This window comes from Crocuta crocuta, unplaced genomic scaffold (genome assembly GCF_008692635.1).
Source record: "Crocuta crocuta isolate KB4526 unplaced genomic scaffold, BGI_CrCroc_1.0 scaffold205, whole genome shotgun sequence".
Lineage (NCBI taxonomy): Eukaryota > Metazoa > Chordata > Mammalia > Carnivora > Hyaenidae > Crocuta > Crocuta crocuta.
Window position 1 is genome coordinate 2,559,663 of NW_027530644.1, and position 22,558 is coordinate 2,582,220.

The 22,558-nt window shown below is 38.1% G+C and overlaps 1 protein-coding gene and 1 pseudogene across 2 annotated transcripts in view; both read left to right on the plus strand.

Annotated features, from left to right (window-relative positions):
• Positions 1-22,558, plus strand: part of PRIM2 (DNA primase subunit 2) — a 329,721-nt gene that overhangs the window by 13,409 nt on the left and 293,754 nt on the right. The window lies entirely within an intron of this gene.
• Positions 17,625-20,849, plus strand: LOC144235554 (eukaryotic translation initiation factor 4B pseudogene; annotated as a pseudogene).

Here is a 22,558-nt window from a genome sequence, read left to right on the forward strand (position 1 = left end):
GGCTCTGAGCTGGCAGTCAGCACAGAGCCCGACGCGGGGCTCGAACCCATGAACCGCGAGATCATGACCTGAGCGAAAATCGGACGCTTAACCGACTAAGCCACCCAGGCGCCCCATCTTTATTTCATTTTTGGAATGTTTATTGCTAGTGTATAGAAGTCCAGTTAATTTTTGCATGTTGATCTTGTATCCTGCAACCTAATGGGACTCTGTTAGTACTAATAGGTTTTAGTGGATTCCTTAGGAGATTATGTCTCACAAATAGAGATAATCTTACTCCTTACTTTCCAATCTGGAGGTTTTTTATTTCTCTGTTTTTGATTAATTTCTCTGGCTAGAATCTCCAATATAATGTTGAATGGAAGTGGCAGTGGTGGACATGCTTTCTTGTTCCTCATTTTAGAGGGAAAGCATTCAGTCTTTTACCATGACCTATGATATTAGATATGTCATTTTTGTAGATGGCCTTTATCAGATTGAGAAAATTTTCTTTTAGTTGTAATTGAGCATTCTCATCATGAAAGGTTGTTGGATTTTGTCATGGCTTTTTCTGTGCCCGTTGAGATTATCATATGTTTTTGTCCTTTATTAATATCATGTGTTGCATTAATTGGTTTTTGGATGTTAAACCAACCTTGCTGGGATATTCCTGGGGTAAATCCCCTTTGGTTTTCCTGTATGTTGCTGGAATTGATTTGCTAGTATTTTGTTGAGGATTTTTGGTTTATTGATAAAGGATGTGGGTCTGTAGTTTTTTTGTGATGGCATTGTCTGGTTTTGGTGTCAGGGTAATATTGGTCTCCTAGAATGAGTTTGTAAAGGTATTTCCTGCTCTTCTGGTTTTTTTGGATGAGGTTGTGAAGGATTGGTGTTAATTTTTCTTTAAACATTTGGTAGAGTTTAACCAGTATATCTTTCTGGGCTTAGGCTTCTCTTGTTGGGTGCTTTAAAATTACCAATTCACTCTTATTATACATCTATTCAAATTTTCTATTTGTTCTTGAGTCAGTTTTGGTAATTCATGTCTTCCAGGAATTTGTCCATTCGTCTACGTTATCTAATTGATGTATACACTTGTTCATAGTATTTCCTCACAATCCTTTTTTGAAAAAATAGGGATATAATTAACATCTAATGTTATTTTAGTTTCAGGAATTCTTTTTATTTCTATATGATTGGTACTGATATCCTCTCATTTTTTCATTGCTGATTTTACTAATTTAAGTCATTTTTTTTTTGTCATTGAATTAGAGGTTTGTTGATTTTGTTGATCTTTTCAAATAACTATCTTTTGGTTTTGTTAATTTTTCTCTACTGTTTTCTATTATTGTGTCTTTAATTTTTGTTACTATTATCACTTAGTAATCTTCCTTCCTTCTGTTTGCTTTGGGTTTAGTTGCTCTTCTAGTTTCTTAAGGTCAAAGTTTAGGTTACTGAGTTGAGGGTTTCTTTTTTTCTCCCCATCTTTAATGTAGGCATTTATAGTTAAAGTTCCTCTGAACACTGCCTTAGATGCATTCCGTGAGTTTTGGCTATTTCATGTTTTGTTTTCATTCATTTGAAAATATTTGCTTGTTTCTTCTTTGACTTACTGGTTATTTTGAATGTGTTAATTATGTATTTTTGAATTTTGTAAACTTGATTTTTAACTTAATTTCATTTTAGTCTGTGAATATATTGTGTGTGACATCAATCTTTTTCTAATTATTGTCTTTTTAAAATTTTGTTGTGGAGGTAACGGAAGTAAATACGTTGTGTTTAGCCAGAGGCCTCAATGACCTCAATAATTATAGTTTTAAATTTGGTGAACAAAGGTGAAGTTTTTGAATGTTTTATTAATAGTGGTTAATAGTCCAGACTCTGGTGTTGTATTTGTTTGAGATTCCTTTCTGGCACACATCGGTATTGGGAAAACACCTCCCGGGGTCTCTTCTGATCCTGCATATCTTTCTTGGTGTGCCATGAAAACATGGTCATGATCACTCTTTACCAGGACATTTCTCACAGCTGTGATTTTAGTAAGCAGCCTTGAGTGATGAAGAAATATCTTTCTGGTATATAGAGGAGGCTTGCTTCCTGCCTGGTACAAAAGTGATTGTTTCTCTGTGTTTCCTGTTGTAGTGCAAACCTACTCTAGTTGACTGTTCATCTGGACTATGTCATGTTGCCCCCAAGGAATTTAGGGGTAAGGAGAGTGACACAACATGTTGGCTCTCTTGCTGTTGCTTGTGCTATGAGTAATAAAGTTCCTTGTCTCTAATGCAGGAGTCTATGTCTATCCATTTAACAGTAGTAGGCTAACTTTTGACTTATAGGTAGCATAAAATTCAGTCACTGGCTTGACAATCAGGTATGTGATTTCAAGTAAATTTTCTAATCTGTATTTGTTTCTTCATTAAATAAAATTTTTTTTTAATGTTTATTTTTGGGAGAGAGACAGAGTGTAGGGGTGAGGAGGGGCAGAGAGAGAGGGAGACACAGAATCTGAAGCAGTTTCCAGACTCTGAACTGTCAGCACAGAGCCAGACACAGGCTTGAACTCATGAACCACAATATCATAACCTGAGCTGAAGTTGGACGCTTAACTGACTGAGCCACACAGGCGCCCTGAGTTTCCTCATTTTTAAAATGAAGATAATACGGGGTGCCTGGGTAGCTCAGTCATTTGTGTGTTTGATTTCAGTTCAGGTAAAGATCCCAGGGTTCTGGGATTGAGCGCTTCAACAGGCTCCATGCTGCATGTGGAGCCTACTTAAGATTCTCTTTCCCTCTACCTTCTCCCCTACTTTCTCAAAAATAAAAAATAAATAAAATTAAAATGAAGATAATTATAATCTTCACAGATATATGAGTTTTAAATGAATTAGAATATGTAGCGTTCTTAGTACCGTGGCTGGCATATAATGTTAACTAGTGATATGAAGGCAGATACGAAGCAACAAATGCTTACATTTTTTACAACAGCCAAATTCTAGAAGCAGTCGGCTGTCCATTAGTTGATGAATGGATAAAGAAGATGTGGTGTATATTTACAATGGAATGTTATTCGCCATAAAAAATGAAATCTTGCTATTTGCAATGACATGAATAGAACTAGAGTATAATGCTAACTGAAATGTCAAAAGGACAAATACTGTATGATTTCACTTATTTGTGAAATTTAAGAAACAAAACAAGTGAGCACAGGGAAAAAAGACAAGCCAATAAACTTAGCTATAGAGAACAAACTGATGGGAGTTTGGGAGAGAACAAACAGAAGGGAGGTGGGTCGGGGGATAGATTGAAAAAGGTGATGGGGATTAAGGAGTGCACTTGTGGTTATGAGCATTGGGTGATGTTTAGAACTGTTAAATCACTATATCGTACCCCTGAAACTAACGTAACACTGTATGTTAACTAACGAATTAAAAACAACACCCAAAAAAATCTATTTTGGGTTTTGCTATAGGAAACTGGAATTTAATGGCAAATATAGGCATACTTTTTTAAATTTTTAAAAATTTTTTAAATTTTTTAATTTAAATTTTTAATTTTTTACAAATAGTTTATTGTCAACATGGTTTCCATATAACACCCAGTGCTCATCCCAACAAGTGCCCTCCTCCATGCACATCTCCCCCCCCCCCCCCTACACCTATCAGTCCTCAGTTTGTTCTCAGTATTCAAGAGTCTTTCATGGTTTGAAATATAGGCATATTTTTAACAAGTGTGTTGGCAGTCATGATTAGTTTTGAATATTCTGGTTGCTTCCAGTGTGTTTGCTGTAATTCTGTTTCATTCTGCAGGTCATTTGAGGTGCATTATAATATTTTGAATATTCTGGTTGCTTCCAGTGTGTTTGCTGTAATTCTGTTTCATTCTGCAGGTCATTTGAGGTGCATTATAATAAACATACATTAAAGTAAGATGTAGAAATAGGGATAAGAATGGGAAATTGAGGGGCACCTGGGTGGCTCAGTTGGTTAAGCGTCCAACTTCGGCTCAGGTCACGATCTCACGGTTTGTGGGTTCAAGCCCCGCATCAGGCTCTGTGCTGACAGCTAGCTCAGAGCCTGGAGCCTGTTTCAGATTCTGTATCTCCCTCTCTCTCTGACCCTCCCCTGCTCATGCTGTCTCTCTCTCAGAAATAAATAAAACATTAAAAAAATTAAAAAAAAAAGAATGGGAAATTGATTGTAAGGTAAATTAATGCCTACATTTGTATGTCAGGATCCTGTGCAATTTCTAAAAGGAATAGTAACTTTGGGCTTCTTGTGACTTTTTTTTGTTAAGTTCAGTGATTCTCAGTTGGGGGATGGGGTGTAGGTAGTCCTCCTGGGGTTTATCAGAATCTTGGTTGGAGGTGTGTAGAGTATGAAAAACATGTTTTTTGTTTCTGAAATAAACAGTGTGGAATGTAAAACTGGATCAAGTTTTTGTAGCTGGTGCCAATTCATGGAAAAAAGTGAGAAAGCATTGCAGGAGCTTGGCAGAAAAACCCTTCCTGTGATAGACTGTATCACTTTCCTGGCTGAGGCTTTTTTCTTCTTCTGGTATTCTCATGGCAACTGGTATTGGTAATTGAGGCACTTGCACTCAGGTGCTTTTGATTAGCTCACCCCTAGCTTCCTGTGGCTTTTCCCATTTGCCCACTTTTACCATTTCGTTAATAGAAACATGCACAGTTTTCTTCACTTTGATTGGAATATTTCGTTTGCACATGAAACTGTTGTGCTAAAACAGAAGTCTTTTTAGCACTGTTGTGCTAAAACTGATGCTTTTAGGCTCATGGTAAATCAAGAGTTAAGGAAAAGTTATTAGCGTTTATTGCATAAGCTGGTCTCTGATGTGTAATGGACCCTGCTGCCCAAGTTGAGGCAGAAGGAAACATTGGGGAGTGGAGAGCCGTGAGGCCATCTTGGTTTCCATGCTACGGAAGCTGGCCTCCTGGCACACACATCTTAGAGTCTAGTTGGACTCTATGTGTGTGTTTCTTTTTCCAATTTCATTAAAGCTGCAATGACTTTTAAAAAAATATCTTATTTTTGAATTCTATTTATTCATTTTTTGAGAGAAAGAGGACATGAGTGAGTGGAGAGAGAGAGAGAGAGAGAGAGAGAGAATGACATGAGGAACAGGTGAGAGAGACAAGCCGGGCTCACCCAGAGTGGGGCTCATGCTTACGTGATGCTGGGCTTGAACTCATGAGCTATGAGATCATGACCTGAGCAGAAGTCCGATACTTAAGCTACTAAGCCACCCAGGTTCCCCTAAGGCTGCAGTGACCTTTGTGTGGATTTGTTTCTATAAAATAAATTGTTACGTTAGAAGGAGATGCAGTGTTATAACTACATTGCATTATGTTTGCATAATGGAGAAATATTTACAGAAAAAAGAATAATTAATTTTTTGCATAGTTTTTTTCTTAAAATATTTTTGTTCAGTTTGCCATAGCTGATGTAATTTCACTGGATAAAAATTTGGAGGAGGGGAGAGGGGCCTGGGCGGCTCAGTTGGTTAAGCGGCCAACTTCGGCCTCAGGTCATGATCTCGCAGTTTGTGAGTTCGAGCCGGGCTCTGTGCTGACATCTCAGAACCTGGAGCCTGCTGCAGATTCTGTGTCTCCTCCTCTCTCTGCACCTCCCCTGCTCACACTCTTGTCTCTCAGTATCTCAAAAATAAAATAAAACATTAAAAAAAATTTGGAGGAGGGGAATGGGGCTAGTTATCAGATTGAGATTCTTGTGTTGTATTTCTCATTCTGACTGTATTTTGATAATTTGACTTTTGCAGTGTATGTTTGGGTTTCTAGTGCATAGTAGATTCTGATATAGAACACAAAATGTTAATGTGAAGTATTCCGAAAGGAAAAGCTTGGTATTTTTCATTCTTAGACTTACATGTAAATAATTTGGATTTTAAATTTGTAATTTCTAGGAAGGATTAGAAATGAGTAAATACTGTTGTCTTTGGGGGCTGTTTTGGATCTCATTGCTGAGTTGATTGACTTAACCTTGTGTCACATTAAAGGTGAATGGGTAAGGTCAAATTTGCTATGAATGATTTTTCAGTTGGTCAGTTAGGGAAAGGTTAGGTTTTGACACTTGTCAGCCTCGCAGACAAAGGTTCTCTGTGCTGTTGCAGTTCAGAGTCTGATAGCTGTTTATAATTTGCTTTGATGCTTTAAGAAACCTTCTTGGAACAGTCAGAAAGTATTTTTTTACCTGATTTGGAATACTAGTGGATTTAATGGCAGGATGCATTTCATCTGTATAGCCCAGAAAGGTAGGGACAGTGAAGATGAGTATCTTAAAAGATATAGAGTATTCTGTGTGTCACAGATGAGAAGTCCACTGCATATTAAATAGAGCTAGTGTTGTTCACTTGGCAGATATTTTCAGGAAGTGAGGGTGTTTGAGTGAAGGCAATTGTGGATGGTAACATTATTGCCTGGCTCACTGAAAACAAGTACATGTAAAACTTTGGATTACTTATTTTTACCCATTTTAAAATAATTTTCCTAATCCTGAATCTGATACTTAAAATTTGTTTCTTACCCTTATCATTCGAAAACTTAATTTCTTCTATCTTAGAAATTATTTTCTGTCATTTTTGGCTGATAACTTCTTTTCAGTAAACATGAATTAATGTTAAATTTGTCACTTGTTATTGGAAATGTCAGTTATGTGGATTTATTAGGAACTTTGGGATGCTTTTCTCTAGTTGACATTGGAACATTGATTTTACACTTATTTGATAGTTTTACTTGTTGAATTTTAAAATAATTTTTGGTGTTCACTTGTGTATTATTATTTTTTAGATATTTGTAAGTTGGCCTTGAGGTAGTCATGATGTTTTGATCATTTTGGCCCTTATATTGTTTTCATTGTTAGTTGATCTAGTTTGGATTGTTGTAGCTCCTTCAGACTGTGGTCAATTCATCATTGTGGTCAGCTCTTTCTGTTACATAAGAATAGGAGAATGCCCTTCATCTGATGTGTGTGTGTGTGTGTGTGTGTGTGTGTATGTATATATATATATGACTCTGTTTGTAGCTACCCTCTGGGATGTGTTTACAAATTATCATAAGCCTATTAGTAAGTTGTGAACTAATATGCCTGCAAAATGGAGAAACGTGTACCTTGAATCCTCTTTGTTGCAGACTAAATTTCAGGCAACAGGGAGTCTGATGTTATAGGCTGAGACAGGACACACAGATGTGAGAATGGAATACACTAGAGAACAAGTGTGTTTAATGAGCATGGAAGCTTTTCAAATAGGGCTTCTGACAAGCCACTGACTGTGACATGAGTGGAAAGGGGTGGTAAGACTCATACTACTAACTCTTGTTAGAAATTCCAGACTTAAAAGCAACTGAGGGGGAAAGGATTAATAATCAGATGAAAGGTCAAGTTTATTTTTATAATGGGGAAGTAAGTTGTTTTATGTTCCAAGAATTGGAGGTAGGCAAGTTCAGGTTGAACTGCTTAATGAATTCAAGCATGGTGCTGAGTGTTGAGTATATGAGTTAATTTTCAGAGAAATAGTAGTTCAAAAGATTTACCTCTATTTGTGTTTTATAAACATGAGGTAATCTTTAAGAGGAGTACAGTAACATGAGATACTTTTTGTTTCTCAGGGCTAAATATTAGGTGATATATATATGTACACATATATATATATAATATGTGAAATGACTTATTTCTGTTGAACTGAATTTGAGGGATTATGCTGGATAGCAGATTTCAATTTGTTTTGTATTCTGTACATGGAAGTTTATGCTTCACACAGAGCCCTTTATGTGTTTCTCTTAAAATTGCATACCCTTAACTTCTTTCCAAATGATTTAATCGAAGGCATTACCAGGGCTTCCCCTCTGTAAGCACACTCCACAGATACAGTACTTTTATCCTGACAGTGTTTTTTTTTTTTTTTTTTTTTTTTANGAAGCTAACCTTGTATTAGTTTATATGTATATTTTTGGCAACTCTAGTATTTGGAGAGTGAGGAAAAGGTTCATTGAATTTTTTAGTTAATTGAGGCCTCACCATTTATGTATTTAATTGTAAAAATACACCATAGCAGATTAGTGGCAATATTTTAGAAGTTCACAGAATTTGGATTTTCCTGATCAAGCTCCAAAATTAGATTTTGCTCATTATAAGATAGTTTAAACCTAGAGATGCTATGACTAAATGTGAAACTTCAAGCTGAATTACCCTTGAAGGCTAAAATTAACATATGCAAAAGTTTTCAAATTGCTTATGAAAGTCATTTTTTAAAAGTTTTTGTATAGCTTTTGAATACACACACAATTCCTTGTATTCTTATTGGTGATGACTTCATGCCTCTGAAAAAGTATGACTGTAACTTAGCCGGAATTTCTCACCTAATGTTACAATGTTTTATATATATGTATTACTATTCAGATCCCAAAAGAATGAAATTAATTTACTAAGTAACATCTTTAGTGTTCTAATATTATCTGTGGTTAAGCAATTTTTTTTTTAAAATTTTTAATGTTTTTATTTCTAGGAGAGAGAGAGAGACAGTGTGAGCAGGGCAGGGTCAGAGAAAGTGGGAGTCACAGACTGAAACAGGCTCCAGGCTCTGAGCTGGCTGTCAGCACAGAGCCTGACGCGGGGCTCGAACCCACGAACCGTGAGATCATGACCTAAGCGAAAGTCGGACGCTTAACCGACTAAGCCACCCAGGCGCCCCAATTTTTTTTTTAAAGAGGGTACATTCTTGATTGTGAGGAGGGGCAGAGGGAGGGGAGAGAGAGAATATCAAGCAGGCTCCAGGGCTTGATCTCATGAACCATGAGATCATGACCTGAGCTGAAGTCAAGAGTTGGATGCTTGACTGAGCCATGTAGGTGCCCCAGTGGTTACACATTCACATTGTAAACTGTTCTGAAAGTGTTCCAAAATAAGAGGCTGAAGTTTTAAACATACACGTTATTTTTTCATTCTATAATCTTCCTAACTTTTTCTTGTCCCCGGGTCCTCCTTGCCTCCAACTTCTGCCAACTCCCTGAAAATGTAATCCTTTTTTAGTTGAAGTCGTGTTATGGACGACTAGCTCAGAGTGCATATTCTAGTGTTTGGGATGAGAATAGGAATCAGGCTGATGCAGTTGCAGAAAAAAATCATTTTGTGTTCCCAGTCATATTGAGTGGCTAAATCTCAGTTACAAAGGCTGGAGAAAGTAGTTGCATAACTACAGTTAGCCTAGGCCCTATCACTAGATCTATCCTGCTACTCCCCACCCTTCTGAAGGCATAGAGATAAAGTAGTTAAAATTCTTACTCTGTACTTCCCTTCTCTCTGTTTACTTCCTAACAGATTGCTGTTTGGTTGCCACTGATTGCTAATCTCCTTGGCTTTCAGATTCCTGGTGCCATATTCTTGCTATTGATACCTGCCAGCTGTCTGGCTTTTTTTTTCCTGTTCATATCTGGTCAGAGGGTTCTCCCAATTCCAAGGTCCCATGAAGCTTTTGGGCAAGAGAATCCTTCTGCTGACTATAGTGGAGTCTAATAGCCAAATATATTCTAGTTTCTTTTAGTTGATCCAGGGAGTTATATACCTCTGTATGAATGCTAGAAAATGCAGGGGGCTGTTTTGGAGCTTGTATGGGGTCCTTACTCCTCAAGGAAGAATTATTTGCTGGTGAATGAGTGAGCAGGAGACTTCTTAAGCTTTGGGTCTTTACAGTCATCTAAGGAGAGAGAAGAGAGAAGTTAGTCACTAAATAGCTAACATTTGTATTGTGTTTATTCAACTGCCAGGCACTAAACTAAATGCTTTATATGGATTGTATAATTTATTCCTTGGAGCAGCTCTGTGGGGAAAGCTTAAAGAGGTGAAAGTAGTCTCCCCAGAGTTAAATGATAGAACTGGAACTCAGAAGTCCAACTTCCAGATTTTTTAAAATGTGTAAATCACAAAGCATGTTATGAAATATATGAGCACATTTCTTCCCAGCTAGTTCTTAACTAGCACTGAAATCAGGTGGAATAGATGCTGACATTTAAGGTGACAGTGCCCATCAAAAGGGATATTAAAACACAGGTGTGAGATTAGAGATTTACATTAATGTAGGAAATTAAAACATTAACTGTAATTTTACTCAGATGTTTTATTTTAGCTGACAGTTCTTGGCAGAAATGGAAACAAAATATATTAAATATGCCATAAGTAGTTTTCCCAATATACTATGTGTGCTACCTCTAGGGAAAACATTATATATTTACACATCTCAGTTGTTGAAGGTCTCATTATCTAGCGCATGGCTTTTCTATACCCTACGTTGCTGTTCTTCTATGGTGCCTTTTTTTTTTTTTTTTGACTTTTCTTTGGTCATATTGTATGTTTTAGTTCATGTTCAACAATAGGCTTATGTAATATTCAAAGGTCGGTGGAGACCAAAATCCAAGAGATTTTATGCTTGAGATTAGAATAACTTAACAGGCCAGTAATAAAAGATTATGGGCTTGATTTGGTTTTGTTCTTGCCTTACAAGAAAGGACGGGGACCTTTTTAGAGGGAGGTCTGCTGGTTGTTATAGACTGGGCCTTCTAGGGATTCTGGACTCCAGGAGTTACTCTCCTACTATACTAGATACTTTGGACATCTTTGTGGTATTTTTGGTGGTTTTAACAGTGACTGGTGGATGCTACAAGTGTTTCACGGGAAGGAGATGGGGATGCTGGAGTGTCTACAGTGCACTGGATAATTCTCTGTGATGAGTTTTCCCATGACCTTGATGTTTTTTTAATTTTAGAGAGAGAGTTAGCAGGGGAGAGGGGCAGAGGGAGAGAGAGAACCCAAGCCAACTATACACTCAGTTTGGAGCCCAACGTGGGGATTGATCTCAAAACTCCGGGATCATGATCCATGCTGAAATAGAGTCAGATGCTCAACTGACTGAACTACCCAGGTGCCCCCCACTTTTTGATTTTTAAGGTTCCTTTAAAAAACTTACGTGGAGGGGCACCTGTGTGGCTCAGTTGGTTAAGCCTCTGACTGACTAAGGTCTTGATTTTGCATTTCAGGGGTTCAAGCCCTGCATCAGGCTCTCTGCTGACAGCTCAAAGCCTGGAGCCTACTTCAGATTATGTGTCTCCGTCTCTCTCTGCCCCTCCTCCACTCATTCTCTCTCTCTCTCTCTCTCAAAAATAAATAAACATTAAAAGCATTTAAACAATAAAATTAAACAAATGATCTTATTAGCAGTGATTTTTTTTTTTAATGTCTCAAATTAGAACTTTATGGTTTTTGAAGGTCTGGTCAGTTGTGATTGCAGAACCAATCTTTGTGGTTAATTACTTTATGGTCTTTTTATAGAAAGCTCTCACTTTTCTTGACTGTTAGTACTTCTGTGATGCAAACTTTGGCATAGGACTTTTTTTTTTTTTTTTAACGTAATCTCTGCACATCGTGTGGGACTCTAACGCACTACCTGAGATCATAAGTCTCAGGTTTTTCTGACTGAGCCAGCCAGGAGCCCTTGGTACAATACTTTGACCTTTACTTTTCTCCTCTGATTTTTAATTGTATAATTCATTCACCTTTTGGCACTTGGTGACAAACTCTTGGTTGAATATATAAGATTTTTCTTTGATTAGATTGAGAGTGGGGTAAATCAGTGATGATAGTATTAAAACTGAATCTAGTACTGGACAGGTTTCTTCTGATGAAAATGATACAAGGAACCCAGCTATATTTGGCTTCTGTTTCTTTTCTCTGTGACAGGATTATTATGCTCTAGACATGTCATTTGGGGGAGCCAAAGCACTGTACTTTAACTTCCAATGGTCCATTCAGTGCAGAAGGGAAAAGAGTAGTGAAATGAATTGAAGTTCATGCTTTGCAGGTGTTTATGTTTCTTCCTTCTGCTTTAACAGTAAATGGCTGGTGGGGTTTGTTAAATAGCAAATGAATAAGGCTAAATGTTGGGCATTTGTATTACTAGAGGTTAACTTTCACTTTTGCATTTTAGGTGTCTTGTTGATATTTCAGGGGTTAAGAGAAATAAGTATTTTCAGCTGGATATGTGTCCTATCACTTCAGAGCTGTAGTTCCAAATTAGGCTGTTGATTCTTTGTCTGAGACCTACTATGAAATACCAAAAAAAAAAAACCTGCGTTTGGAATGTAGGCTTGATTTTTCCAGTCAGTGAACTGACTAATATTTTCTGAGTGCCTGTAGATGCAAAACGCTGAATTATATTAAAAATATTGCCACTTGAGTAAGTCCTTAAAGAAATAATTTTGGTACTGTTTAGTTGATTAGTGTGTATCAGAGCTATTGTTTGTGCTCTCTAGATCAGGTTATTCAGGGATGCGGTAGGATCTGCATACAAATAGGTTGGAATGCGGATTTGAGAAGGATAGCTTCATGTTTGTTCTGTCTCAGTTTGGTTTGTTGTATATCCTTTCAAATGAAGTAGAATTCATTTTAGTTTTCCTTTTTATTTTTTTCTAAAGATTTATTCATTAAAAAATTTTTAATGTTTATTTTTGTGAGGGGGGAGAGAGAGACAGAGTGTAAGCGGGGGAAGGGCAGAGAGGGAGACAAAGAATCTGAATGGTTCTCCAGGCTCTGAGCTGTCAACGCAGAACCCAGTGGAGGGCTTGAACCCATGAACTGTGAGATCATGACCTGATCCGAAGTTGGACGCTCAACTAATTGAGCCACCCAGGAGCCCCTTAGTGTCCCTTTTTAATAAAAGCTTGATATGATTATTTTTCTTTTTATTTACTGCTCCTTTTGACACAGAGGCACACACACACGTAAAAGAAGAGCTACTTTTCGGGTAGTATTTATAGCGGGATAAAGATAATTTATTTGAAGGTTTTAGTAGGTTGCTGTCTATAGTCATGAGAAAAGTCTACTTTTGAATTTCACTGCCTCTTTCTGGTAAGAGGATTAATTGTAGAACAGAAGGTCTATTTCCAAGACCACGTCTTTTTCAGAAGCTGGGGTTAAATATATGTTAGAAATAGTATGTGCTTCTTCCATCATCTCTTAAGCTCTTGTTATTTATTACTTGATTTGTTTATCAAATTCTGGAAGTTGGTACTTTTGTTAGGGTGTTTTGGTCCTTTAAGAGAGGAGATACTTCGGGGCGCCTGGGTGGCTTAGTCGGTTAGGCATCCGACTTTCGCTTGGGTCATGATCTCGCGGTTTGTGGGTTCGAGCCCCGCGTCGGGCTCTGTGCTGACTGCCAGCTCAGAGCCTGGAGCCTGTTTCAGTCTGTGACTCCCTCTCTCTCTGACCCTCCCCTGCTCACGCTGTCTCTCTCTCTCTCTCTCCTAGAAATAAATAAAACATTTAAAAAAAAAAAGAGGAGATACTTCAAAAAAGAAAAAAGTCAGCATCAGTCTGTGTGTGAAAGAATGTAGTGCCTGTGGATTAAAGTAATGGCTCATCTTAGTTTCTCGTGATGAGCTTTGCTACTTTATATTGTTCTATGGTCTCTTGTCTAACAAAGAAAATTGACAGGTTACTTACCTTTTTATGAGCGCATTTCTTTAAAACTGTATGATTGAATGCTTAGTGAAATTAGCCTTGGCTCCTGTGGTACTGAATGGCAGAAGTGGAAAGAAGGTTGCTCTTTCCTTCCTTTCTTTTTCGTAAAAAATGCTGTTTGAATCTAGTTTGGATAAACTTGACCTGGGGTAGATGATGGAGAAAATTGAAATATTTTTCTTTTCTTCTGAATATTGTGTTAATTTGCCCCAAATAACATAATTAGCTTAAATGTGAAGTGTTCGATTTTAGCAAACTAAGCTGAATTTAATTTGTATTTCTTTATTTTTACTGTATATCTGGTAAAATTTGATAATTAGTAAAGATTTAAAGGAATATCTAACTGATAAATTCACCCTGTTTCACTTTCTTAAACCTAACATAATTTGGCTAAATTATGCAAAATGCTAATTAAAGGGTTTAATTTGCTAATCATCTCAGTTGATTAGAGGCAGATGCTGATTATCTGCACAAGTCTAAATGGACCTTTCAGAGATGACTTTCATTATTTAAAATCAACTTGTCAAACTAATTAAGACATAAATTTAAGGAATAACAAATACCAGTAGTTATCTATAGATTTTCAGTGTAATGCAAGGTGAGGTAATTCACAAATGCTTTACACCAAAGACTTGGTGTGTATGCAGTGTCATTATGAATTTCAGTATTCTCCAAGTTTAAGAGCTGAATTTAGGCTTTTTTCCTGAGCTCATTAGATTGTCTAATCATACCTTTGTTGGTCCTTTGGGTCCCTGATATTTTTTCTGGCTCTTTTTTCTTCCTTTTATGAAGGAAACAACAGTGTGAGGGAGCCAAGACACTCCTGTGCATGTACATTTAAACCATACATAGATATATAGGCAGGTGTATCTCAGGTATACTAAATTCCTCAGAAGAAAGACAGAAAACTGTTTACAGTTCAGTCAAGTTTGTGTGGCTGATTTAGGGTTAGGAGTAGAGAAACCAAGGCAGAGACTACATTATTCCTAATCTGAGTCAGATACAAACAGCTCAGTAACAAAATGTTTGGGGTTTTTCATTGCAGACTTAGGGTGTTAGGATAGAAGATTTGAGGTATATACATATGGTCCTGCTTTGACCTGCACCAAGGTTGAGGATAATAGATGAAGCAGCACGATGTCTAAGTGGGGATAATCTATATGTCATATGGCTTAGGGGTGGAGAGCACAGGTGCTGGTGCCAAACTACCTGGGGTTGAATACTGGAGCTGCCACTTCATGGTGGTTATATTTTTCTCCAATTTAGTTTTCTCATCTGAAAAACAGAAAATATAATACTGTCTCATAAGGTTAGGAGGCTTCAGTAAAGTTAATACAGGTAAAGTACTTAGAACAGCCTTTGGCAGATAGTAAGCACATAATAAATGTTAACTATTATTTATAATTTGTTACTTTCTAGCTTCTTTGTGAGATTTGCAAAAGATGGTGTACACAGACAACATTGAGTTCTTTCCCTAAACATCCCTTTGAGTCATTTAAAAATGATTGCTACAAATCTGTGTGTGATAACAAAAAATTATAAGAACTTCAGTTGTATAAGATGAGCTAACAGAATTTGGAATACTAGAGTTTTATCAAAATGAATGTTTTAGTCCAGTACTTTTACGTAGTGCAAGGGGTTTAGAGGTACATATAGATAGTTGCTAGACTGACAACTGGATGATTCCTGATCATGAGTACTTTTTGTATCTGGATTCAAAGGATAGAAGGGGAGGTGCTTTGGAAATTCAGTTATTTTCTAGCTCTTAGAAGATTGAAAGAAGTTACTGTGTAATAAGATGAAGAGAGCCTAGGGCGCCTGGGTGGCTCAGTCGGTTAAGCATCCGACTTCAGCTCAGGTCGTGATCTCACAGTTCATGGGTTCTAGCCCTGTGTCGGGCTCTGTGCTGACAGCTGGCTCAGAGCCTGGAGCCTGCTTCAGGTTCTGTGTCTCCCTCTCTCTGACCCTCCCCCACCCACACTGCCCCTCTCTCTCTCAGAAATAAATAAAACATTAAAAAAAAAAGATGAAGAGAGCCTAAAGAGTAGTAGAATGCCATGGATTTTTAAAAAACATTTAGACTAGTAGAATATTTAGACCAGTAGAATTTGCTTCAAGTGACACTGTACTAGGTTTTGGGTGCAGACCTTAAGAAACTTGCAGCTTCCACTTCCTGTATCTGGCATGCTTTCTTTGGGAATCCTGAGATGTCATGTAGGAAGTCTAGCTAGACTTGCTCAGATCTACTTGGTGGAGAGGTCTGTTCTGAAGCTTGGCATAAACTAGCAGCTGCCATAGTGGAGAGGCCATGTCTTGGCATTGCTCAACAGCCCCAGCAGAGCTTAGCCTTTTAGCCGTCTCTGCCAAGGTGCCAGACGTGAGTGAAGCCATCTTGGACTCCAGTCTATTTACTCATCATTTCAAGACCCCAGCTGACCTCATTTGATGCCATATGGAACAGATGAATTGCTGACTGTATTGTTTCTGAATTTCTGACCGAGAAAATAAGACGGTTGTTGCTTTAAGCTGCTAAGTTTTAGGGGTCACTTATTATGCAGTAATATGTAAATAGAACCCATAGCTAAGCAAGAGTTTCTGACTTCTTAAATTTGAGCAGAAACCAAAACAGTGTACCCTAAATACCATCAACTCTACCATGATTTGGAAAGACTATGAAACATAATGAGAATTAAAGAACTCAGGACTATGGTTAATAGTATGGAGAATGAAATTTTGATAATTAGATAAGTAGAGAAGATAACTCTGAGGGAGCTCAGATTACTCAGAAGGGACAGAAATAGGAACATTCTTGATAAATGCTTTCCACTTTTCAGAAGTTTGGTGAAGCAGCTTAAAATGCCTTTTTAATTTGAAGAAGAGAGGCTTGCTGCATTTCTGAGATCTGCCCGGAGTCTGAAAATCCTTTGAGGTCTTCTTTATTTTCAGAGATAACCTTTTTATGTTTCAGGACCTGAGGAAGAGAGGTAATAAGGTATAAGGTAGTTGATGTTTTCAGTATTCTTATCCTCTCAGAGTTTGCCAAAATTTAGAGTAGACCAAATTAATGACTTCATTTCATAGCATAGATTGGGGATAGTCCTTTTTGCTTGCTCAGTTCAAAATCCGCTAAGAGATGTTGACCTAAGCGATATGATTAGGGCCTTATGTAAGTGCAATAGGGGATTTAAAGTACTTAAAATTGTTTTTTTTAATTTTAGAGAGAAAGAAAGAGACTGTGAGCTGGGGAGAGGGGTTGAGGGGTAGAGGGGAGAGAGAGAGAGAGAGAGAGAGAGAGAGAGAGAGAGAGACTCTCAAGCAGTCTTCATGCTTAGCATAGAGCCCGATGCAGGGCTTGATACCATGACTGCCAAGATCATGACCAGAGCTGAAATCAAGTCAGACATTTAACCAGCTGAGCCACCCAGGTGCCCCTAAAGCACTTTCTTACATAGAAATGTTATAAATAAGTGAGTAAAATCAATCATAAATTACTATAGATACCATACCATACAGGCTTCCTGATTTTTGTGTGCTATTTTGAAATGGTTGCAGATTTTTCTTTTTTTAAAAAAAATTAATGTCTTTATTATTTTTTAAAATATTTATTTATTTTGAGAGAGAGATAGTGAGAGGTACCCAGATTAACACACAGTTTATAAAAAATGTGCTTGCTGGGGCGCCTGGGTTGGTTAAGTATCTGACTTCTCAGGTCATGATCTCATCATTGAGTTTAACCCCACATGAGGCTGTCTGATGTTAGCATAGAGCCTACTTTGGATCATCTATCTCCCTCTTACTGCTCCTCTTCTATTTTAATGTGTGTTCTCTCTCAAAAATAAATAAACGTTAAAAAATAAAATAAAAAGTGTGCTTGATTTATCTAAGCACTTTAAGTCCCGAGCTGCCAAAATTCTGCTCTGAAGAATATACTACATAGAAAATCTCGAGCTACTGTGGTCCTCCAGAAGACTTGATAGCTAATATTTAATGAATGCTTTATGTATATCTAGCATTATGTTTGGTGTTACAGAGGATTTGTATATTTTTAGTTTGAGAGAGTAGAGACTTTTCATGAAATAAAGCAGTGCAAAATAATAACATGCCGGAATGTTTGACACAGTCTTTGAGAGTTATGAAAAAGTAAGGAGGATATTGCTACAGACTGGATTCATCTAGGAAGGCATTATTGTGCTTGACAGTATTTGAACTGAATCTTAAAAGATAAGGGATAAAGGAGGTAGAGATATTCTGAAGAGTGGGATGTTATGCCAACTGCACCCTCAAATATTTGAATAATTTTCTGAGGAACTAAAATGTTGAATTGGGTCAACAATTCAATGGGAAACCTTTGTCAAAGCCATAAAACTGCTTTCTAATAGTTTCAGTTGGAAGTGTATTTGAGCATCTCTTGGAATAAGTACCTCCTCTCCCTTTATCCCAGGCACAAAAAGTAGCTAGTGTTCTGCTTGATTTTCAAATAATATGGTGAAAACGTAAATTTAATAATAAGACTTGATTTCCCATGGCCTCTAAGAGAAAATTTAACAAATCAGTGTTTTTTCTGACCTTATTTTTCCCTGCTCTTACTTCGTTCTCCATTTGCTTGAATAAACATAGCTGCCCTATTGGTCCATATTGACTCTTAAGTTTCCTCTCCAGCAAAGTAAAGCCATATTTTTATAATCTGCTGTTAGCTGCTTAATTTGGAAAGCTTCAGTCCTTACCATATCTTTTATGAATCAGTTTGGCTTCCTCTCTTCCATTCATCTTGAAAATGTCCAAAATGCTACATAGTTTAAAAGCTTAGAACCAAGTAAAGTTGAACGATTTTCTACTGGGCTACGTTGTAAAAAATGGGAAAGGAAAATTGCTTTGTTTTGTTATTTTTTTTGGAAGACATTTGCCAGTTGGAGCCTCAACAAAGATTGAGTTTGGGAGGCCTTTAATTGTACACCAAAAGGTTATTGCAGAAGATAACATAAGGGAGATGTCATAAAGAAGAAAATTTGAAGCTCAGTAATAGAAAGCTGTGTGAAGAAATAGGCATTCTGCCAATTAGCTGGGTGCTTGAAATAAATAGTTTGGAATTAAAGAAACAGATGCAAATTTCAAAGACTTGATTAACTTAGTTCATAGGGGAATGGGGGAGTGGGGAACAGACTTCAGCTTATAGTAGTTGTAAAGCATATTTACCATTCATTAGTTTTGCTCCAAATTTTTTAGTTTTTATGTTAAATAATATAAAATCAGAAGACTTGTTAATTTAATATTTTATGTTAAACCATTGAAATAAAATTCTGAGTATATTTAGGTGAAATGAATTAAGATCATAAGAGTTCAGTTTTGAACTGTTAACTGTCCTAGCAGTCAGTAAATATTTCCCAAACTGAGCATAGTGTGGTTATGAGTGAGTCGGAAGGCTTTCCAACAAAGCATCTAAATGGTGCCTGCCCCTTGGTCTCCTTATCTGTTGAATAATCATGACACAGTTATATAAGTAACCAATTAATAAAAGAAAACATTTGTATGTATCAAGGAGATGTACAGGAGAACATTAAATGTTCATCTTTCCATAAGTGGCTGTCCATTAAAAAAAATTTTTTTTAAATATTTGTTTATTTTGGAGAGAGAGCGCATAAGGAGGGGAGGGACAGCGAGGGGAGGAGACACAGACTCCAGGCTCTGAGCTAGCTGTCAGCACAGAACGTGATGCAGGGCTTGAAGTTACGAACTGCAAGATCATGACCTGAGCCGAAGTCGGGCACTCAACTGACAGAGGCACCCAGGTGCCCCAGTGTCTGTCTGTTCTTATGTTGCGTTAGTGTGAGGTGAAGTAGAATTCTTTAAGGTTGTATTACTAAAGGATCAATTCTTTTATCTCTTAGGCATTGTCACCCAAACCAAAAAAAAAAAGAAAGGAGATTGCATTCTTTATGGAATGTGGAATTCTTTGCTGGATGTGGAATTTTAGGTTGGCAGGTACTTTTCTTTTAAAAAAAATTTTTTTTAAAGATTTTATTTTTAAGTAATCTCTACACCCAATGAGGGGCTCAAATTTACAACTCCAAAATCAAGTCTCATGCTCTACTGACTGAGCCAGTCAAGTCTCCCCGACATTTTTATATTTTCTATTTTTTAAAGACTTTTAAGGCAGGTACTTTCTTTTAACACATTTAAGATATATACTTCTCCTGTCTTCCATTTTTGTTATTGAGAAGTCAGCTGATAGTCTAACTGTAGCTCCTTTGAGAGTAAGATAGCCACTGTGCTTTTGTGATGACCCACGCCAGGATCGCTGTGAGGACTGAAGCAGCAGAGACTATGATAGAGGCTGTGATTCCAGGATAGGCAATAGCAGGAGAGCATTTGGTCGTGAGTACTGTAGGGACAATAACTACAGAGGAGGCAGGGACCGTTATGAAGACAGGTATGACAGATGAGATGATGGGTCATGGAGCTCCAGAGATATTTACTCTTGGGATATTTATAGGCATGATGATAGAGGGCCCAACCCTTCTCCCTCTCGCGTAAGACCCAACTGAATCTAAAGGCTTGCAGTATTCCTAAGGAAGAGGATTCCTCCCCTAGCACCTCCTGCCTGGTTCAATGAGCAGCCTCTGTCTTTGAGGGGCAAAGCTTGTTGACACAGCGGCTAGAGACAGAGAAGGAGAAGAGTGGCTACAGAAGCTATAGCAGAAACTGCAGCACCAGCTGGATGAGTCAAAACTAGAAAACCAGCCTCAGGAGAGACATGCAAGCTGGTGAGGTGAAGAAACTCAGGAACAACACAGTTCCCTACAGGAAGTGAGTCATCACAGACTGGGACCTCAGCCTCATCTGGCAGAAATGCATGAAGGAGAGTGAGAAGTTTCTAGAAAGTGAAACACTCAATAAGGAGGAAAAGTGTCACTCTCCAACTTCAAGCCTCCCAGACCTAACAGCCTCTAAATATAATGCCAGCCCCTCACCAAAGCAGAATGCTCAGGTGAAGTGAGCAGTGGGGGAGGAAAGTAGTTCAGGCTCAACTACCTGAGGAAGGACCAGCAAGGAAAGATGAAAATAAAGTAGATGAGGTGAGTATCCCAAAGGGCCAAAGTGGGAACTCCAGCCACAGTCCAGGAGATGGAGAGAACAAAGACCACCTGAAGGAGTCAGCTGGGAAAGATGGCAAAAAGGATTAAGACTGCACCTGAGTCAAAGAAACCTGAAGAAAATCCAGCTTCTAGGTTCAGTTCTGCAAGCAAGTATGCTGCTCGCTCTGTTGACGGTGAAGATGAGAATGAGAAAGAAAATTATACTGAATGGACCTCTGTGTCCTGTGCTTTCTCCTAGTCTCACTAGGAACATTCGAGAGCAAATCAAACCTCTATCCAGACAAGACCATAAAACTTACCATCTCCTTGAGACCTTTCTTAACTTTAAAAACAAAAACAAAAATAAAATGAAATTCTTTTGTATGCTGCTGCAGCCTTTGCAGTATTGAATTAACTGGAGAATTGCCAGTGTAGCCAGAGAGAAAGAGGCGACAGCTTTGAGTGGAAAAGTGGTGCATTTTTACGACACATGCAGTTGCCTGTGTGATTAGTGCCTGGGGGCTTCCATTTAGCAAAATGGCAAGTGACGGAGATGCAGTGTTTGGATCTGGTTGGGCAGCAGGGCAGGTTTAAGGAAGAGTGAGATTTCTACCTTTTCATTCTCATTATCCTGTTGTAGCATATATGAATTCTCCAACGTTACCTGAATAAATTTTCCGTCCTTGGAAAAGTAGGTTTAGTCTGTGAAGTTGTTTTAGTCTCCAGGAGGCTGCCAGCCCTCCTCTTATTTAATTCTGAGTTACTGGGGCCAGCCTAGGGGGAATTTCTTCATTTTTACACCCCCCCTTCACCCCCAGGGGGATAGTTGGGAGTGAGTCTATTGGCCAGTAAAGAATAAGAATAGGACTTGCTTGGTAACCAAAATAAGTGAGAAAATTGTGGTTTGAAAGGAAGCTGTGAGGAGGCTACAGATTCTTTTGCACCATTAATAGGGGAAAATGGTATGACCTCTAGTAAACACTGGAGCAGGAAGCACTTAGGGGTCATGGGAATTCCCAGCTCTTTTATATGTCCTGGTTTTGCCTTTCCTTAAACAGTGCATGTCCTTTCTGAAAGTTCTGAAACTCTGAACTGTTGAAATCTTGAAGCTTTAAAAATTTATACTCTTGTCCTGGTCTTCTGTTCCTCATGCTACTTTTTACTGTTACCTACCACAAAGCAGCCTCTGTCTGTCTATCGAATCTCTATCTATCTATCTATCTATCTATCTATCTATCTATCTATCTATCTATCTATCTATCTATCTATGAGAGAGCATGAGAGGGAAGGGCCAGAGAGAGGGAAAGAGAGAATCCCAAGCAGGCTCCTCACTGTCAGCGTGAAGCCTCATGGGTTTGATTTCACAAACTGTGAGATAATGACGAGCTGAAATCAAGAGTTGGACTCTTAATTGACTGAGCCATCCAGACACCCCAAGTAGCTTCTAGTTAAATCACATACCTGATCTCCTAGGCATTCTGTATCAGCCCCAGGCAGCAGAAGCAAATGAGGAATCACCTCTTCTCTCAAACAGATCTTGGCTTTTTCTTGTCTTTTGATTCTCATTCCTTTTCTCCATTTCTGCTCCTACTTCTTTGACCCTTTTTATACCTCAGAAAACTTCAGAATTAATGCTCTTAGGTGGTGAGTGAGGGTGGATAAAGAGAGACAGTTAAAATGTGAACCTTTCTTGGGATGCCTGGGTAGCTGAGCTGGTTGAGTGTCCTATTCCTGATTTCAGCTCAGGTCATGATCCCAGGGTCCTGGGGTTGGGACGGGCTCTGCACTGAGCATGGAGCCTGTTTGAGATTCTCTGTGTTCCTCCGCCTCTCTCCCCTGCTCGCTTGCTCTCTCTCTCTTTCTAAAAATTAAAAAAAAAAAAAAATTTTGTGAGCCATTTTTAGGACCATGATTGGGGCTTTTTATGTTCTTACAAGATTTCTTCTAGCTACTGAAATCCTACACCAA